Genomic DNA, 17,521 nt, shown 5'->3' on the forward strand with positions numbered 1-17,521 from the left:
TCTCTCCTGGGTGCCTCCACGCAGATCCCCAGGTGGAATATAGTTTTATACCAGGACACAAGGATACAAACGCTCTGAGCCTAGAGCAGACGCAGGCCTGGAGATGACAAAGTTCACTTCCATACCTGCAACAACAAGCTTTGCCCTCTAAATGGGTCACCAAGCAGGTGTCCCAGGGGAGTGAAGAAGCAGCAGCACACAGCTTTCAGCAGGCAGACCATGGGACAAGACGTGTGGTTCACACTCCAGTCCTGGGTCAGGTGGCTCCCGAACATTTCCTTCTTTTTTTTTTTTTAGAGTTTTTTTTATTGTACTTTAGATGAAGGTTTACAGAACTGATAGTTTCTCATTAAACAGTTAGTACACATTGTTTTATGACAATGGTTAACAACCCCACAACATTCAACACTGTCCCTTCTCGACCTTAGGTTCCCTACTACCAGCTTTCCTGTCCCCTCCTGCCTTCTAGTCCTTGTCCCTGGGCTGTTGTGCCCCATTAGTCTCGTTTTCCAAAATTTATTTCTTAAAGAAAACATATCACCATTTGCGTTGGCACAGCCCTTCCCAGTTTATAAAACTCGTTTACGTTTCATTATCTTGTGTGGTCTTCAGAGTGATGTGGTGAGGTAAGTGGGGGCAGGGGGAGGGGAGTATCATCATCATGTTCACCATCAACATCCAAATCACCATTTGACAGATCAGAGCCTGAGCCCAGAGCCCACGACATGCTCAAGGTAAAACACTAATGACAAAGTCAGGCGGTGGTCAAGGGTCTGGATATCTCAAGGGTGTCTGCCCAGCTCCCACCCCGCATGGGAGTCTGGTGGGCGCCCATCATGGCAACACAAGGCAATGGGACAGAGAAAAAAGGATGACCCCAGAGGCATGTCACAGGTCGAGTCAACAGAGCTGGATGACTGGATGTGGGAAGTAAGGGAAGCGGAGTCCGGGGGACTCCCAGGGGACCACATCAGAGTGAGAGTATTAGCCGCGCAGTCAACAGTCTGGCTCAGGCGCCAGCTTCCTTCCTGAGAACTCTGACTCAATTACCCAAACCTCTGAGCCTCGGCCGCCTCACATGTAAAATGGGGTGATTTTACACCTGCCTCATCAGTTGGCCATGAGGATTACATACGGAAGCTATGGAACACACCTGGTCCAACCTGCCGTATCACCTTCCCCCAGAAGCTATTACTACAAGACAGAGCTATCAGGTGACCACTGCACACATGAAGTGTGGCTAGTGGGCTGAGGAATTGAACTTTTAAATTCAAAGTTAAATACCGCACGTGGCTGGTGCAGACCCACAGCACGGGGAGAAGCCTCTTGGGTGGAACACATGTCCTCAGCATCCGTGTTCAGGAAGCCAACAGCACTGTTTTGAGTAGAGCTGCCAGAGGAAAAGGGAGACCAGCACTAAAGGGCTTCATTAACCCGCCGGAGGCAACTGCGGCAGCCTTGGTCAGAGAGGAGCTGGGGCTTCTGGTCAAGATGCCTCACACACGAATGCCAAGCAGGGACGGATTACTCAATAAGCAAGGCAGGCACGGGATTAATTGTGCTTACTTACTCATCTGTAGTGCACAATTTCACCCATGTGCACCATAGATTAGTAAGTAAGCACAATTAAGCCTGTGAGACATGGTGAAATTGTTCACTACAGATGGGTAAGTAAGCACAATTAAGCCTGTGAGATGTGGTGAAACCCAGGTGAAACTGTGCACTACAGAAGAGTAAGTAAACACAATTAAGTCCCTGTGTACCTTGCTTACTGTAAGCCAGTGCATACCATGCTTACTGGTTAATCCGCACCTGCAAAGCACAGAAGTAACAAAACACACCAGAACCTATTTCCATGGTAACCCTTCTGTTTCTCATTTCCATGTTGGTCAGCGTGGATGCTGAGGCTCCCAAGACTGCATGTGGACCCAAATGCCCCATCACTGGCCAGAGGACGCATGGGGGACACGTGCAGGCGTGACTCTGGGCTGACCCATTTCTTGTAGACTTTGATCCTCTGTTCAGCCAAGTGTCGAGCGTTCCTGTCAATGCAGCTCCCTCGCCTCTCTTCTTTTCACACAATACCCCCTTCACGGCTCCAGCCCACTCCTCCATTCAGTGCTACCCCTTTTCCAAGGTCTGTTCTCTACTGGCTGCTGAACGTCTCCACAAGGACGTCCTCTTTGTGCTTCCAACCCCAACTCCATGAGCCCTTCTCCGTCTCCTTCTGACCTTCACCAGCACCAGCACCAGCACCCTCCTCTTGTGGAACCACCCAGGACTTCTCCCAGTCAAACCACATGTCCCAGGAACCCAGCCCAGGACCTGACACAAGATAAACACACAATAAGCAAGTTACCCCACCCCACCCAAGGACACTGGGGTCCTTCTAGAAACTTCTGGATCCTGGGGACCTTCTAGATCCACGGACCAATGTCATTTAAATTATCATTGGTGGGAGGGCACGTTTTCCTGGGTGGCTGTTCGGTGCCAATCTGACAATGGTTCGGCCAACAAGATTGCTGATGGACATGTTTTTGAAAATCGAAGAGTCACATTGTGCTTATAAATGTTTGCTGCTCAAGGTCTGGCAGGACATTGGAAAGTCAGCTTGGTCTAAGATGAAAAACCTATTCATCTGAGCAACATTTGCATAGTTGCCCAGGCAGATCTGAAGCCTCTCTCTCTCCCTTACTCATCATGAAGGAGGTTCTAAGCCCATTTGACCTCAGACTGGTCAGTGTAAAAGGAAGTTCAAGTTCTTAGTGCCTTGTGTGGCTCCCTTCCCTCTTCCGAACAGAACGGCCAGGCTGAACACGAACACAAATAATGCAGCCAAGCACCACAAGAGCGCTGGGAAGCATCACAGTCCCATATCTACCCCCTGCTAAAACCACTCTTCGAACCCACCAGCCGCTCCATGGGGGAGAGATGTAGCAGTCTGCTTTCGTAAAGATTACAGCCTTGGAAACCATATGGGACAGTGCAGTTCTTCTCTGACCTACAGGGTCACTATGAGTAGGAAATGACTTGACGGCAACGGGCTTTTGGTAAAACCACTCCAGTGAACAAGAAAACTGTGGGTATACCAACTGAAAGGCACCGCTAAACCTCATCGTGTATATTATATACATGTGTGGGAGTGTGTGTGTTATGGATTGAACTGTGTCCCCTCTAAAAAGATATGTTGAAGTCTTAACCCCTGGCACCTGTGCATGTGACCCTGTTTGGAAATAGCATCTTTGAGGATGTTATCAGTTAACATGAGATCATATCGGAAAAGACTGGGTCCTAATCCCATCTGAGTGGTGTCCTGTAAGAGGAGACACAGAGACAGAGAAAAGGCTCTCATGTGAAGATGCATCCATAAGCCAAAGAATACCTGGGGCTACCAGAAACTGGGAGAGAAAAGGGAAGGATCTTCCCCTAGAGCCTTTGGAGAAAGCACGGCCCTGCTGGCACCCTGACTGGACTTGTAGTATCCAGAACTGTGAGACAATAAATTTCTGTTCCTATAAGGCACCTTGAACTTGTTCTGTTAGAGACCTCACCAGAGCAGTCCTCACCTGCTGCTTCCTTTGCTGTTCACCCTCAACCTGCTGCTGAGCAGTCTATTAGAAACCACCCCCCAACCTCATACTAGCTCTGTGACCTGGACCAGGTTGCTGAATGTCTCTAGTCCTCAGTTTCCTCATCTGCAAAATGGGTCATACAGCTGCCTCATAAGGTGGTTATGAGGATTAAATGGGAAAAAAAAAATGAGTGGGAAGGGCTTGGTTGTTGAGGATGATGGCTATTTTTCTATCCCCACTTCTCCAATGAAGTTGCCCTTCAGAGGTCCACAGTGGGTTCCTAATTGCCGAATCAACACGTGGCCTCTTCTCTGTGCCCATTCTTAATTGAGCTCTCTGTAGTGTTGCACAGTGTTTCCAATTCTGTCCTTGAAACTCTCCCATCACTCGGCCCCAGGACATGGCGCCATCTTGGTTCTTTGAGCTCTGCTCCCACCTTCCACATTCTTTGCTGGCTCCTTACCTCCTCTGCCTCCACACACACATTGCCCAAGGTTCTGCCTCATCCTCCCCTCTCCCCCACACTCTCTCCCTAGAGAATCTCCACTATCAATTTCAAAGACTTGTTTGTCTATTCACTGAGTGTTTATTGTCTGGGAGTTGCCTTCTGAACACTGGGAGATTTAGCTGTCCTAGTCCCTGCCCTCACAGTTTTCTGAGTTGCTCACTGGTCTGTCCCCAACGAGACTGGACATTTCTTGTGGGCAGGGTCTGCAGCCTATTCCCACCCATCTTCCCTCACACCTAACACACCTCATACATAAATGTTTGCTGAAGCAACTTGGTATAAGGAGAAGGGTACAAACAACAGAGACAGGCAGGTTGGGGCTGAGTCCTGGTTTGGCTCCTTTGCTCTGATCCTCAGTTCCTCTAGCTGTAGAACAGGATAACATTCTGTATCCAACAAACCTCCACTTGCTTCTCTGGGTTTCACAGTAGGGGCACCCCTCGGCATACACACAGCTGTGTGCCTGGATATTTATTCATTCATTCCATAAGTATTTCTTGAGGGCCTACTATGTGCCAAGCACAGTGCTAAGCACTGGAGGATGCAACAAGACAGACAAGGTTCCTGGAGATTACAGAGGTCAATGCTTATTGAGCACTTACAATGTGCAATGCACTATCCTAGGCATTTACATGGACTGACGCATTTTATCAGCCCAACCTCTCAGCGAGGTAAGCACTGCTCACAGCCCATTTTACAGATGAGGAAACTAAGGCTTAGAGAGGCAAAGTAATAAGGAGCCAGACAACTCTTTCCCTGCCCATTGGAGAACTAGTTAAGTCTAGAGCAGTGGTTCTCAAAGTATGGTCCTCAGATCAGCAGCATCAGCATCATCCTTACTAAAATTTACTAGAAATATAAGTTCTCAGATTTCACCCAAGACCTACTGATTCAGAAACTCTGGGTTTGGATCCAGAAATCTGTCTTTAACAAGCCCGCTGGGAATTTGATGCCACCAAATCTTGAGAACCCTGATCTAGAGAAAGTGGGTGAGAAGAGGAAATAGTGGGGCTTTCAGTATGGAGACCTCGCTCCACCCTGGTAGAAAAGGGTGAGACAGAAGGTTCTCAAGGGCAAAAAAGCTGAAGTGATCAAAAGTCAGCAACCACCTGCTTCCTTCCCACTCATATCTCTTTTATTTTAAGGAAGTTATCATGTAAAGATGCTTCCTAAATAGTCTTACTTTTCAATATTATAATTTGCAGAATGAGAGACATCTAAGTGTGGTCCCTGAGCATCTCACCACCAGAAACCCCTGGGACTGTCTCCCAGAAACTCTCCATCCCCTCCAAATTCTGCCTCCCAAGAGAAGGAAAGCCATATTTAGAAAAGGAACAACTGGAAAATGGCACTAGGTAACAATTTGTTCTTTCTGTGTTACGTTTAGGGCTTCTACCTGACAACAAGCCAACATGAACAAGGCTTTGTCAATGCATCATAAAAAGCCCATAAAACCCCATCTCAGGGAGATGGCAATCAATAATAAAGCAAGGTCAGAACAACTGTTGGCTTCCTTTTGGTAGGCACCATGGGCTCAAGGCCAAGGTTGACTGTGTGTTAGATGTTTCCCGTTTGGGGACAATGACCCCTGCCCTTCCACCCAGTGCATGTCTTATCCATGAAGACTCAGTCCCCATACAACATCAATAAAATTCTATTCTCAAAACCACTTGGCTCTTTGGTTGGTCTGTGAAGTCTCATTACAGGTCAATGATGGACCACTGTTGTTAAAGAGCTTCTGGGCCGGCCCAACCTCACCAGCTTTAAGGACCCCTAGATCTCTGGGTGGTACAAACAGTTAAGGTGCTCAGCTGCTAACTGAAAGGTTGGAGGTTCAAGTTCACCCAGAGGTACCCTGGAAGAAAGGCCTGTGATCTACATCTGAAAAATCAGCCATGGAAAACCTTATGGAGCACAGTTCTACTCTGACACTCATGGGGTTGCCATGAGTCAGAGTCGATTGGACAGCAACTGGTTTTTAGAAACCCCAGGCAGAGCCCACAGGTGTATCCAGTGCATCTCTTCAAGGCTCCTTGGCCCTCATTTACTAAATAAGTTTCTATGTGTCACTGAGTTATCACATGTAAAGTTCTCAGGACTCTGCCTGCTGCATAGAGTAAGTGCTGAATAGATGTTGGCTATTGTCGTTTTTACGTTCTCTCCTCTCCAGCTCCTTCCTCCCTCTGGCTCTCTTCTCATCCCCCTCCCAGTCCTGCCACTTCCCCTATCTCTTGCCCATCTATCATCTTTACTACCTTTCTCACCTCCTGCCCGTCTGTGTCTCCTCCTCCTTCCATTGCTTCTCTCCTCCTGACTCTCTGTCTAGAGCTAGAAAGGGGGCAAGGAATTTGGGAAAAGAAAGGGGTAAGACAGGGAGGAGAGTCCCCGGGCAAGGGAAAGACAGGCTGAAAGAGGCAGAGGACAGAAGATGAACAGGGGACCAAGAGGGATCCGCTTAGGAGCCAGAGTGATGGGGGAGTTGGAGAAAAAAACAGACTAACAACAAGCAGTGGAGAGAATGTCAACGAAGAGGACAGGAAAGGAGAGAATGAAAAAGGGGGGAGTCAGACATCTCTGGAATCACCAAGGCCACTAGGATGATCTGCTCTAATACTCTCCCAAAAATTACGAACGGCATATAATCCCCATCATGCTCTCAAGGACCTCCTCTCCCTTGCCCACTCTCACCCAGAATTGAAATCTTATAAGGCTCAAGGCAATCAAAATGGGGCAGATTCTGACAGATCTCACCCAGCATCCTCACTGGGGTGACTCCAACACAGGATCCACATTGACTGAGGGCTCCCACCTCCTCCCAAAAGGGACTCTAGTCTTCACCTCACCCTGCCTCCAACAGTCAGTCCTGCTGGTGAAGGACAAAACCCAGAGGGACTGAGGACCTGCTATGGAACAAGAAGTGTACAACTTTTATATTTTTGTAAGTGCTTTGAACAACTTTTTTTCTTACACATAAAACACAAACTAGGTGTAGAATAATTAGAGATACAAATAGGCAAAAATAAGGATCCCACTGCCTAAATGACCACTGTGCACTCTTGATTCGTGTCCTTTTGGTCTTTTTTAGCTACATTCATGTCTGTCCAATTTTTATTGTATCCCAGCGCCAATAACCGCTCTGAGCACATAGCTGTTGTTGTTAGCTGCAGCCAACTCATCGCGAAACCATGCACAATGGGATTGGACCATTGTGATCCATAGGGTTTTCACTGGTTGATTTTTGGAAGCAGATTGCCAAGCCTTTCTTCCTAGTCGGTCTCAGTCTGGAAGCTCCGCTGAAACCTGTTCAGCATCATAGCAACACGTGAGCCTTCACTGACAGACGGGCGGTGGCTGTGCATGAGGTGCGTTGGCTGGGAATCAAACCAGGGTCTCTAACGTGGAAGGTGAGAATTCTACCACTAAACCACCACTGCTCCCAGGTACATCGTAAAACCAAAAACCAAACCCACTGCAGTTCAGTTGATTCCAACTCATAGCAACCCTATAGGACAGAGTAGAACTGCCCCATAGGGTTTCCAAGGAGCGGCTGGTGGATTTCAAACTGTCAACCTTTTGGTTAGCAGCCAGGTTCTTAAGCACTGCGCCACCAGGGCTCCAGGTACATACATAGTAGGCAGCCAAAAAATATCTGTTGGTCAACATAAGAAAAGAAAGGAGACAGAACTAATTGTTTCATAATTTCCACCCAACACTGAACTTCAGAGCAAGATAAAGGAAGGGGGAAGGGGAAGGCAGGGAGGAAATTACCTCAGAGCTTGACAAGATTCTGCAGCTCACTCTAAAGCTGACCTTACCTTATATAGACTCCCTAAGAGGTTATGCAAACAAGGTTCACTACAGGGGGTAAAAAAAAAAACCCACACACGAAAAAGCTGAGCTGTCAGCTTCCATTGAGGAGCTGGTGTGAAAGGGAACCTCAGGAAGGAATTCTAGCATCCTGCCTCACAGAGCAGGGAGGCAGCTGGGCAGGGGTCAGCAGACTCTGGCGGGGTGCTACTAGGGAATTAGGAAGTGGGAGGGCAAGTGCATGAGAAGGAAAATGCCTTCTCTGGGACCAAAGAGGAAGGAGAACTTGGGGGGTGCCGTGTTTCTGAGGAGAAGGAGACTGAGAACTGAGGCTGGAAGGAGGAGGATCCTCCCTGAAGTGAGAGCTCTAACTACTGAAAGGCTGATGTCACTCACTCTCCCTTTTAAAGTGACTTTTATTTATCGTTTCTCTTGATAGGTTAAAAAAAAAAAAAAAGTACCACCTTACTGTCCTACTAAAAAAGTTTTTCAGAAAATATTAAAAAGTGTTTTAAAAATAAAGAAAACCCATTATCCCAGAAATAAAATCCCTGTTTACATTTTGGCTTATTCCTCACAGAGGATGGGGGAGATTTTATTTATTTATGTGATCTATACTCTGTATGTGTATGTATGTATATATGTATTGTTGTTATGTCGATTCCTACTCATAGCAACCCTATAGGATAGAATAGAACTGTCCCATAGGGTTTCCTAGGCTGTAATCTTTAGGGGAGCAGGTTGCCAGGTCTTTCTCCTGTGGAGCCATTGATGGGTTCAAACCACCCATCTTTCAGTTAATAGCTGAGCACTTAACGATTGTGCCACCAGAGCTCTTAAATATGTAACAGATACACAATATGTATACATGTACATATATGTATATATATATATTATATGTATATACTACATTTGAAATCACACTGTATATGCAAATCTTATACGTTTGCTCTGCCAACTCCCCAAAGCAGTCGACTTCATAGATGATTCCTTCCTCGCTGAATTTTCACTAAACGTGAAATGACCCAGCTTTCCTAGTTTGGCAAAGAACAGAAGAAAATGGGATACGAGATAGCAAGAGGAAAAGAAAAACAATTACTCCAGTAGAACCATCAGGGAATAGGATGCTCTGGATACTCAAATTATAAGGATAGCAAAAGGCTTTCCCTCTACGATAAAGTACCGGAACTGTTATGGATTGAATTGTGTCCCCCAAAACATGTGTGTATCAGTTTGGCTAGGCCATGATTCCCAGTATTGTGTAGTTGTCCTCCATTTTGTGATTGTAATTTTACATTAAAGAGGATTAGGGTGGGATTGTTAACACCAGCCTAATCCAGGTCACATCCCTGATCCAACGTAAAGGGAGTTTCCCTGGGGTGTGGCCTGGACCACCTTTTATCTCGTCTAAGAGATAAAAGGAAAGGGAAGCAAGTGAAGAGGGGGGGAACCTCATAGCACCAAGAAAACAGTGCCGGGAGCAGAGCGCGTCCTCTGGACCTGAGGTTCCTGTGCAGAGAAGCTCCCAGACCAAGGCAAGATTGATGACACAGACCTTCCTCCAGAGCTGACAGAGAAAGCCTTCCCCTGGAGCTGATGCCCTGAATTTGGCCTTGTAGCCTACTAGACTGTGAGAGAATAAATTTCTCTTTGTTAAAGCCAGCCACTTGTGGTATTCCTGTCAGAGTAGCACTAGATGACTAAGACAGGGACTTTTTAAAAACTAATTTCTACTTCCTTAAATGGAAGTCAGTGAGTTGTACTGGAAAACCCTCAACGAGATGGACTGACACAGTGGCTGCAACAATGGGCTCAAACATAGCAACGATTGTGAGGATGGCACAGGACCAGACAACATTTTGTTCTGTTACACGTAGGGTTGCTATGAGTCAGAACCAACTTGATGGCACACAACAGCAACTACTAACTTACACAGCAGTGGACGTGACCAGCCCCGGGAGGTCTGAACACGCACTAGTACGGCGCACTGCAGTGGGACACTGTGGGCTACGGCGTGCACTGCTTTGCATTCTTGTATCTGCTTTTTATAGTTTTGCTATCTCCTCCATTGTTGTCAGTCAGTCATTTGACAAACGCTATTGCCAATCTATGATCCAGGGACTTCGCTGAATAAGGAACAATTCCTTCCCCCAATAACTATACAATTACAAACAAAAACAAAGTATGTAAACATAGCAAAGAGTTATTACCAGGCATTAGGGGCACATGGGAGTCCCTGAGTGGTGCTAACAGTTAAGCACTCTGCTGCTAACCAAAAGGTTGGAGGTTCAAGCCCACCCAAAGGCACCTATGAAAAAAGACCTGGAAATCTACTTCTGAAAAATCAGCCATTGAAAAGCCCATGAATTTGTACACCTGAGAAATGCTTAATTGGTAAATGTGTTATATAAATTTTTACAACCATTGAAAAAAGAAAACCCTATCGAGCAGTTTTACTCTGACACACATGGTGTCACCATCATTGGAGTCGACTTGACAGCAGCTGGTTTAAGACGGGCAATTCTCTGTCTTTTATGCTCACGTCACCATGTGTGGTACCACAGAAGAGCAAAGCAAATTCTAAACCTCACAACTCCCAAAACCATCAGTGTGAGGGTTCTGACCCTGGCTCTGCCTCTTCCCACTGTGTGACAATGGCCCAGGAGCCCAGTAGCTCCCTGTGTCTGATCTCAGTTCTCTGTGCTGGGGGATGGCTTCTCGGTCTCTGCCTCAGAGCCAGCCGGGTGGTACAGGTGGAACATACAGACGGTTTTGGTCCCTGTGGCTGTTGACAACAGCCCTCGGAATGCCCACAGTCAGCACCAGGCTGACTCACTTTACTCTTTTATTATTCATTTATGTATTAACTCACACGAATACCCAATTGAGAAATGGCTTTTCTTTAGGTATTCATTTCTGCTGAGAGGGTTTAAGGCAATGAAACACTGACTCGGTACCAGCTCTGTGCCCGGCACTGGATAAGGCCAGATGGCAAACAGCTGTGGGTACCATGCTGGGTCTCCACCCTCATTCGAGTGTAGAGACAGAAAGGCACCCACTGAGCCAAGGGAGCATGATAAGCTTCACACAAGTGACCCAACCTCCTCCACAGTTTCCTCATCTGTGTCACGAGTATGTTAATCCTCACTAAAATCCATTGATAGTATAAAGCTCTCAGAACTGGGCCTGGCACATAGCAAATGTTAAATAAGAGTTAGATATTCCCAAAAGGGACTCCTGTACCCTGTACCCATTAGACAATATCTCCTCTTCTGTCTCTGTCTCTACAAACTTGCCTATTCTGGATGTTTTATATAAATGGAAGTACACACTATGTGGCCTTTTGTGTCTGGCTTCTTTCACTCAACAAAATGTTTCCGAGGTTCATCCATGCTGTAACATGCACCAGTACTTCATTCCTTTTTATGACTGAATAATATTCCATTGTGTAGATAGACAGATCACTCTTTGTTTATCCATTCTTCAGTGAATGGACATTTGGGTTGTTTCCAGTTTTCGACTATTGTGAATAGTGCTGCTGTGAACATTTGTGTACAAGTTTTTGTATGAACATATGTTCTTCAATTCTTTCGGGTATATACCTAGCAGTGGAACTGCTGGAAGGAGCCCTGGTAATGCAGTGGTTAAAGCACTCAGCTGCTAATTGAAAGATCAGCAGTTCGAACCCACCAGCCACTCCATGGGAGAAAGATGTGGCAGTCTGCTTTCGTAAAGGTTTACAGCCTTGGAAACCCTATGGGGCAGTTTCTACTCTGTCCTATAGGGTTGCTATGAGTCTGAATCAACTCAACAGCAATGGGTGGTTTGGATTGCTGGGTCTTATGGTAATTCTATGTTTAACTTTTTGAGGAACTGGCAGACTGTTTTCCACAGCCGCTGCAACATTTTACATTTCCACCAGCAATGGACAAAGGTTCCAATTTCTCCACATCTTCGTCAACACTTGTCATTGTCCTTTTCTTCTTTTTGATCATAGCCCTCCTGGTGGGTGTGAAGTGGTATCTCATTGTGGTTTTGATTTGCATCTCCCTAATTACTAATGATATTGAGTATCTTTTCATGTACATATTGGCTGCTTGTATATCTTCTTTGGTCTATTTAGATCTTTTCTCATTCTTTAAGTGGGTTATTTGTCTTTGTAGTCTTGAGTTAAGAGTCCTTTATGTATACTGGACACTAGACCCTTATCAGATATATGATTTGAAGGCCTTGCCCTTTGCTGTGCCCTCTGCCCGGAGTCTTCTCACTCAGATGCCCACCTTTCTGACTCGCTCACCATTCAGAACAGTGTCACCTCTTCTTTAAGGTCTCCCTGTCCACCCTCATGCACAGTGGTTAAAAGCTCAGCTGCTAACCAAAAGGTCAGCAGTTCGAACCTACCAGCTGCTCCTCAGAAACCCTGTGGGGCAGTTCTACTCTGTCCTATAGGGTTGCTATGAGTTGGAATCGACTCGACAGCAACGGGTTTGGGTTTTTTTTTTTTGTCAACGGTGGCTAACAGTACCCACCCCCGCAGCCTGTCTTTAGTCCATTGCTTCATTTTATTTTCCTTATGGAACTAATTACATTTGGAAATGATCCGATTGGCTAACTTGTCTATTATCCATCCTTGTGTTCCCAAGAGAATGTAAGCTCCATGATGTCCACCATAGAACCCTCCCAGTATCCAGAGTTCCCGGCACATAGTGGGTCATCAATTCATATTTTTAGAATGAATAAGGAGACAAAACTCACCACGGAAGAGAGTAAGTTAGTCTCCCAGAATTGAATACAACGCAACCAGGAATTGCCACATCAAAAACAGAGCAAGTGGATCCCAGGGCAGGGCTGAAAGAGCTCCAGGGAATGACCTGCAGGCTCTGTCTTTCCGTAGGGGTACCAAGGGGGTGTGACTGCTGGGGGTCACAAAGGGGCTGCACCTCAGACAAGGTCCTTTCTACCCTCCCCAGAAGCCCCAGTGTGACCAAGAGACCCCTGGCCTGCCTGGAGCAGCCACTTCCTTTATTTGCAAACCATGAACAATACTTTGGAATTATAGTCAAAAAGGAAAGAAAATGACTTCAGGTCAGATCAGATGACCTCCAAGGGACATCCTTTCAGGCAAAAGCAGTGAAGTCAGAATTTCAAACGAGGAAGGATCTAGGCATTTGAATTCTCCTGTGGTGCTGACCAAAGAGACCATCACAGGTTTTCCAGTTCAATGAAAGCAGAAAAATTCCCTGCAAGCATCTATTCCCACAGGAGACAGGCTTATTCAGCCCGAGGCACAGACCTTAGACCTGCCCATTAGCTTTCAAGAAAAGAGTTTGTCTGTGTCTTCCTTATCAAAACCTGTGTATCACAAAGAAGTTAAGTTGTAAGCATCAGGCAGCAGAGGGGTGTGATGGTCAGGAGCAGAGCAGCTGGGTTGGAACCACAGCTCAGCCACTGTGCAACCTTGGGCAAATGCCTTCATGTTTCTGAGCTTCAGTTTCCTCATCTGTGAAATGGGATAGCAACAGGGCCTACCACATTGGGTCCTGGTGAAGATGAAATGAGATCACGATAATATATCTGTAATAGGCAGAATAATAGCCCCCAAAGTTAAGAGCTCAGCTGCTAACCAAAAGGTCGGCAGTTTAAACCCACCAGCTGCTCCCTGGAAGACCTATGGGGCAGTTCTACTCTGTGCTGCAGGGTTGCTATGAGTCGAAAATCGACTCACCGGCAACAAGCTTTTTTTTTTTTTTTTTTAAAAGATGTGCACATCCTAATTTCCAGAACTTGTGAATATGTTACCTGACATGGCAAAAGGGACTTTGCAGGTATGATTAGGTTAAGGATCTGGATGGGAGATCATCCTAGATTATCCGGGTGGGCCCAGTGTAATCACAAGGGTCATTATAATCGGGAGGCAGAAGGGTCAGAGTCAGAATGATGCGATGTGAGACTCAACCTGCCATCCCTGGCTTTGAAGATGGAGGAAGGGGCCATGAGCCAAGAAATGCGGGCGCCTCTAGAAGTTGAAAAAGGCACAAAAATTGATTTTCTCTTACAGCCTGCAGAAATGAATGCAGCCCTCTCAACACCGAGATTTTGGCCCTGTGAGTTCCATTTTGGACTTCTGACCTCTAGAACTGTAAGATAATATACTTGCGTTGTTTTAAGCCACTGTTTTTTTTTTTTAATTTGATGACAACTTTATTGCTGGCAGCTTTTAGTAAGAAGGTGCTTTAAAAAAATAAAAGGTCAGCTTTTACATCTGGTTTCTGTATGAGCTGTACTTTATTAAATCGTTTTAAAAAAAGGACAGATAGGAATGCTGAAGAAACCAACAAATAAAAACATTAGAAAGATCAAAATGTTTTTGTCAAGTATATTTACAATGGGACCAAATTGTGTCTTGTTTGTTAATACAATATCAATACTTCTTTTGAGAAAAATTTACACATGGAATAAAATTTCTTAATGTTGAGGATTTTTTTCTTTGTAACAATTCAGTAGTCACTGTTTATTGGGAAATTGTTCTTTAATTTTGTAAAATAACTTGATGTCAGCGTTGAACTCCTAATTAGAGGAAATGCTTAATATAACATCTTGTATACTTTGAATTTCTAAACAAAAAGATACAATATGTAATTCCTAGGTAATTTCTACATCTTGAAACATGCTCATTTATGGGTAATGGTGCTACATTTTTATAAAATTATCCTATACTATTTTTTCCGCTTTCTTGAAGGTATTTTACCAAGATCATTTCTATCAATTGAATTGTTCCCACTGTCTTTTTTTTTTAAATTATTATACTCTAGATGAAGGTTTACAGAGCAAATTAGTTTCTCATTAAACAAGTAATACACACATTGTTTTGTGACACTGGTTGCCAACCCCATGACCTGTCAACACTCTCCCCTTCTCAACCTTGGGTTCCCCATTACCAACTTTCCTGTCCCCTCCTGCCTTCTTGTCCTTGCCCCTGGGCTGGTGTGCCCATTTAGTCTCATTTTGCTTTATGGGCCTGTCTAATCTTTGGCTGAAGGATGAATAAGCCACTTAGTTTTTGGTAATCTGTTATAGCAGCAACAGGAAAGTTAATACAGTGACCTTCACACAGTACCTGGCACAATAAAGGCCCAGTCTTAGACACTATTAACGTTACTATTAATTATTATCAAGGAAGTGCACATAAATGCATAGAAGGTGAAATGATAGTCAGTGCAAGAGGGAAAGTGAGATGGCCGTGAACTAAACACAGAACCAAAATCAGCATCTAAGGCAGGTTAATTTCGAAATGCACTGATGAAATAGAATATATTGAGGTCACCGTCCCTTTTGTCCCCCATACACATACCCCTCTGCCTTCAGAAATAGGTCACTAGGGACCCACTGAGGCCATGGTGCTGAATCTGCAAAGCCAAATGCATAAAATTAAGTCTGGGGGAATGCAGGGCTCCAGAGAGAGACCTAGGCCCGAGCCAAAGCATCACGTGGCTGGGGCACTGAGCCGATGGCTGCATCCCAGCGCTGGGCTGTGATTCCAGCTCGGGAGAGCGGGCCTTCCCAGGCGAGCTTAGCTTTCAAAGGTCTCTGGCCACTGTCATTCGTTCATTCATTCATGGACATGGAGAACTCCAGACACTGTTCTAGGTGCTGATGATGCAGCAGAGAGCAAACCAGACATGGTTTCTACCTTGAAGGAGCTTAGCCTTTAGCAGGACACCACCCCAGGGGCTAGTAAGTGCTGCAAGGAGATCTTCTGGCCCTGCCTTGCCTTGTCTCCCCACCTCTGATGTCAGGCATGGAGGTAGCCCATCTGGGTGCACCATCCTGGAAGCCATTCGATTAACCACCAATTAACATCAGTACTCTCGCTAATTTACATTCCCAAAATGCTTGTTTGGGAGATAGTAACAGTAACAGTTAGCGCTTAAGGAGGACTTGCCATGTCCTGAAGGAGCCCTGGTGGCACAGTGGTTAAAGTGCTTGGCTGCCAACCAAAAGGTCTGCTCCATGGAAGAAAGATGTGGCAGTCTGCTTCTGTAGAGATTACAGCCTTGAAAACCCTAGGGGGCAATTCTACTCTGTCCTATAGGGTTGCTATGAGTCGGAATCAATCTGATGGCAGTGAGTCTGGGTTTTTTCTGGTTTTGGCATGTCCCACATACAGTCCCAAGTGCTTTCTATGTATTAAATCAGTCAATCTTCCCAGCCCTGTGAGGTGGCTCCCATGATTGTCCCCACTTTCCAATTGTGGACATTGAGGCACAGAGAGGTTGAGTGACTTGCCCAAGGCCACACAGCTCATATGTAGAAGAACTGAGATTTGAACTCAGTCTCAGTTCTCTTTCTAAGCAAGAGATAAAGGTGTGGAAAGTCAGAGATTGGTGGGAAATGCCCATCACCTGGGATACAGCCCATCACCTGGGCTCATTCAAGGAAGCGACACACCCATTGGGAGATTGAGAGCTGGCTCACCATGATGGGTGGGGATTCTCCACTGAGAATACCACCATCAAAGAGGCACTGTCCCTCCTTCCAGGACATGGTGATGGAGCTGAGGAAACAGACATGCACGTGACCACTGCACAACATGGTCAGCACCATGAAGGCAAGGAAGGAATCAGAGCAGAGTGGGTATTTATGTTAGGTCTTAACAGGTGTGTAGAAGTCCTCTAGGAAAGCAAAATGGACAAGGACAGTACAGGCAGAGGAAAGGAAAAGGAGGAAGGCAGGGCAGCACAGCCCAGGGTAAAAGCTGGGAGCCTTGGACACAGATCTGGGTTCAAAGTCCAGTTCTTCTACCTACAGTGCTACCCAAGCAGAAGACTTTGGCCCCTGAGGAAGCTCTCCTATGTATAGCTGTCACTGCATTTATTACCACCAGTAGATAAGAGCAGTTAGTGAGTTAATAGAAGTGAAGCCCCGACACAGTGCCTGGTGTTTGGGCATCCACGAGGTCAGGGTCATATGCATCAGGGATGTGTGTTTGAGGGGTTAGCTGGCTGGCACCCAGTCATAAAGGGCATTCCATTTCATCCCCAAGCATTTGGACCTTATGGGCCAAAGCCACAGAAGGTTCTTAAGTGGGGGGTGACAATATGAGCGGCTCTGAAGCCTGGATTGCGAGTTCACCGGGACAGGGAAAGGGCCCATCTCAGCACTCGGCAAAGGGCTTAGCACATACAGTAGGCACTCAAAAAATGTCCCTGCGATGATCAAGGGTAGAACCCTAGGAAACACCCACACTTATGGGGCAGGAAGGGGAAGGAGGTGAGCAGAGGGAAGTGAGAGCAAGAAAAGAGAGACATAAAAGAGAACGAAGCAAGCTCAGCAGCACAGAAGCAGAGGTGGAGGCTGCTGGCAATGCTGGAGGAGGGTGAAGAGGAATAAAGCCAGAAAAGCAACCACTGAGTTTGGCAACCAGAAGATTACCAAATTTCCCGATTTCCAACAACTTCTGCAGGGGGTTCTATGCTGTGGGTGTGGGTGGACACCAGAATGTAGCAGGTTGAAGAAAGAACGGGAGAAGAGGACGTGCATACAACATCTATAAAATCCACAAATAATGCTTTCAAAAATTTGCAATAACTCCTGAGGATTTTCAAGGAGCAAAAACTCGATTCAAGTCAACTAA

At 45.9% G+C, this 17,521-nt stretch overlaps 1 protein-coding gene across 1 annotated transcript in view; it reads right to left on the reverse strand.

Annotated features, from left to right (window-relative positions):
- COTL1 (coactosin like F-actin binding protein 1) overlaps positions 1-17,521 on the reverse strand; it is a 43,088-nt gene that overhangs the window by 20,082 nt on the left and 5,485 nt on the right. The gene's annotated exons all lie outside the window — the stretch shown is intronic.

This window comes from Trichechus manatus, unplaced genomic scaffold, assembly GCF_000243295.1.
Source record: "Trichechus manatus latirostris isolate Lorelei unplaced genomic scaffold, TriManLat1.0 scaffold00053, whole genome shotgun sequence".
Taxonomy (NCBI): Eukaryota; Metazoa; Chordata; class Mammalia; order Sirenia; family Trichechidae; genus Trichechus; species Trichechus manatus.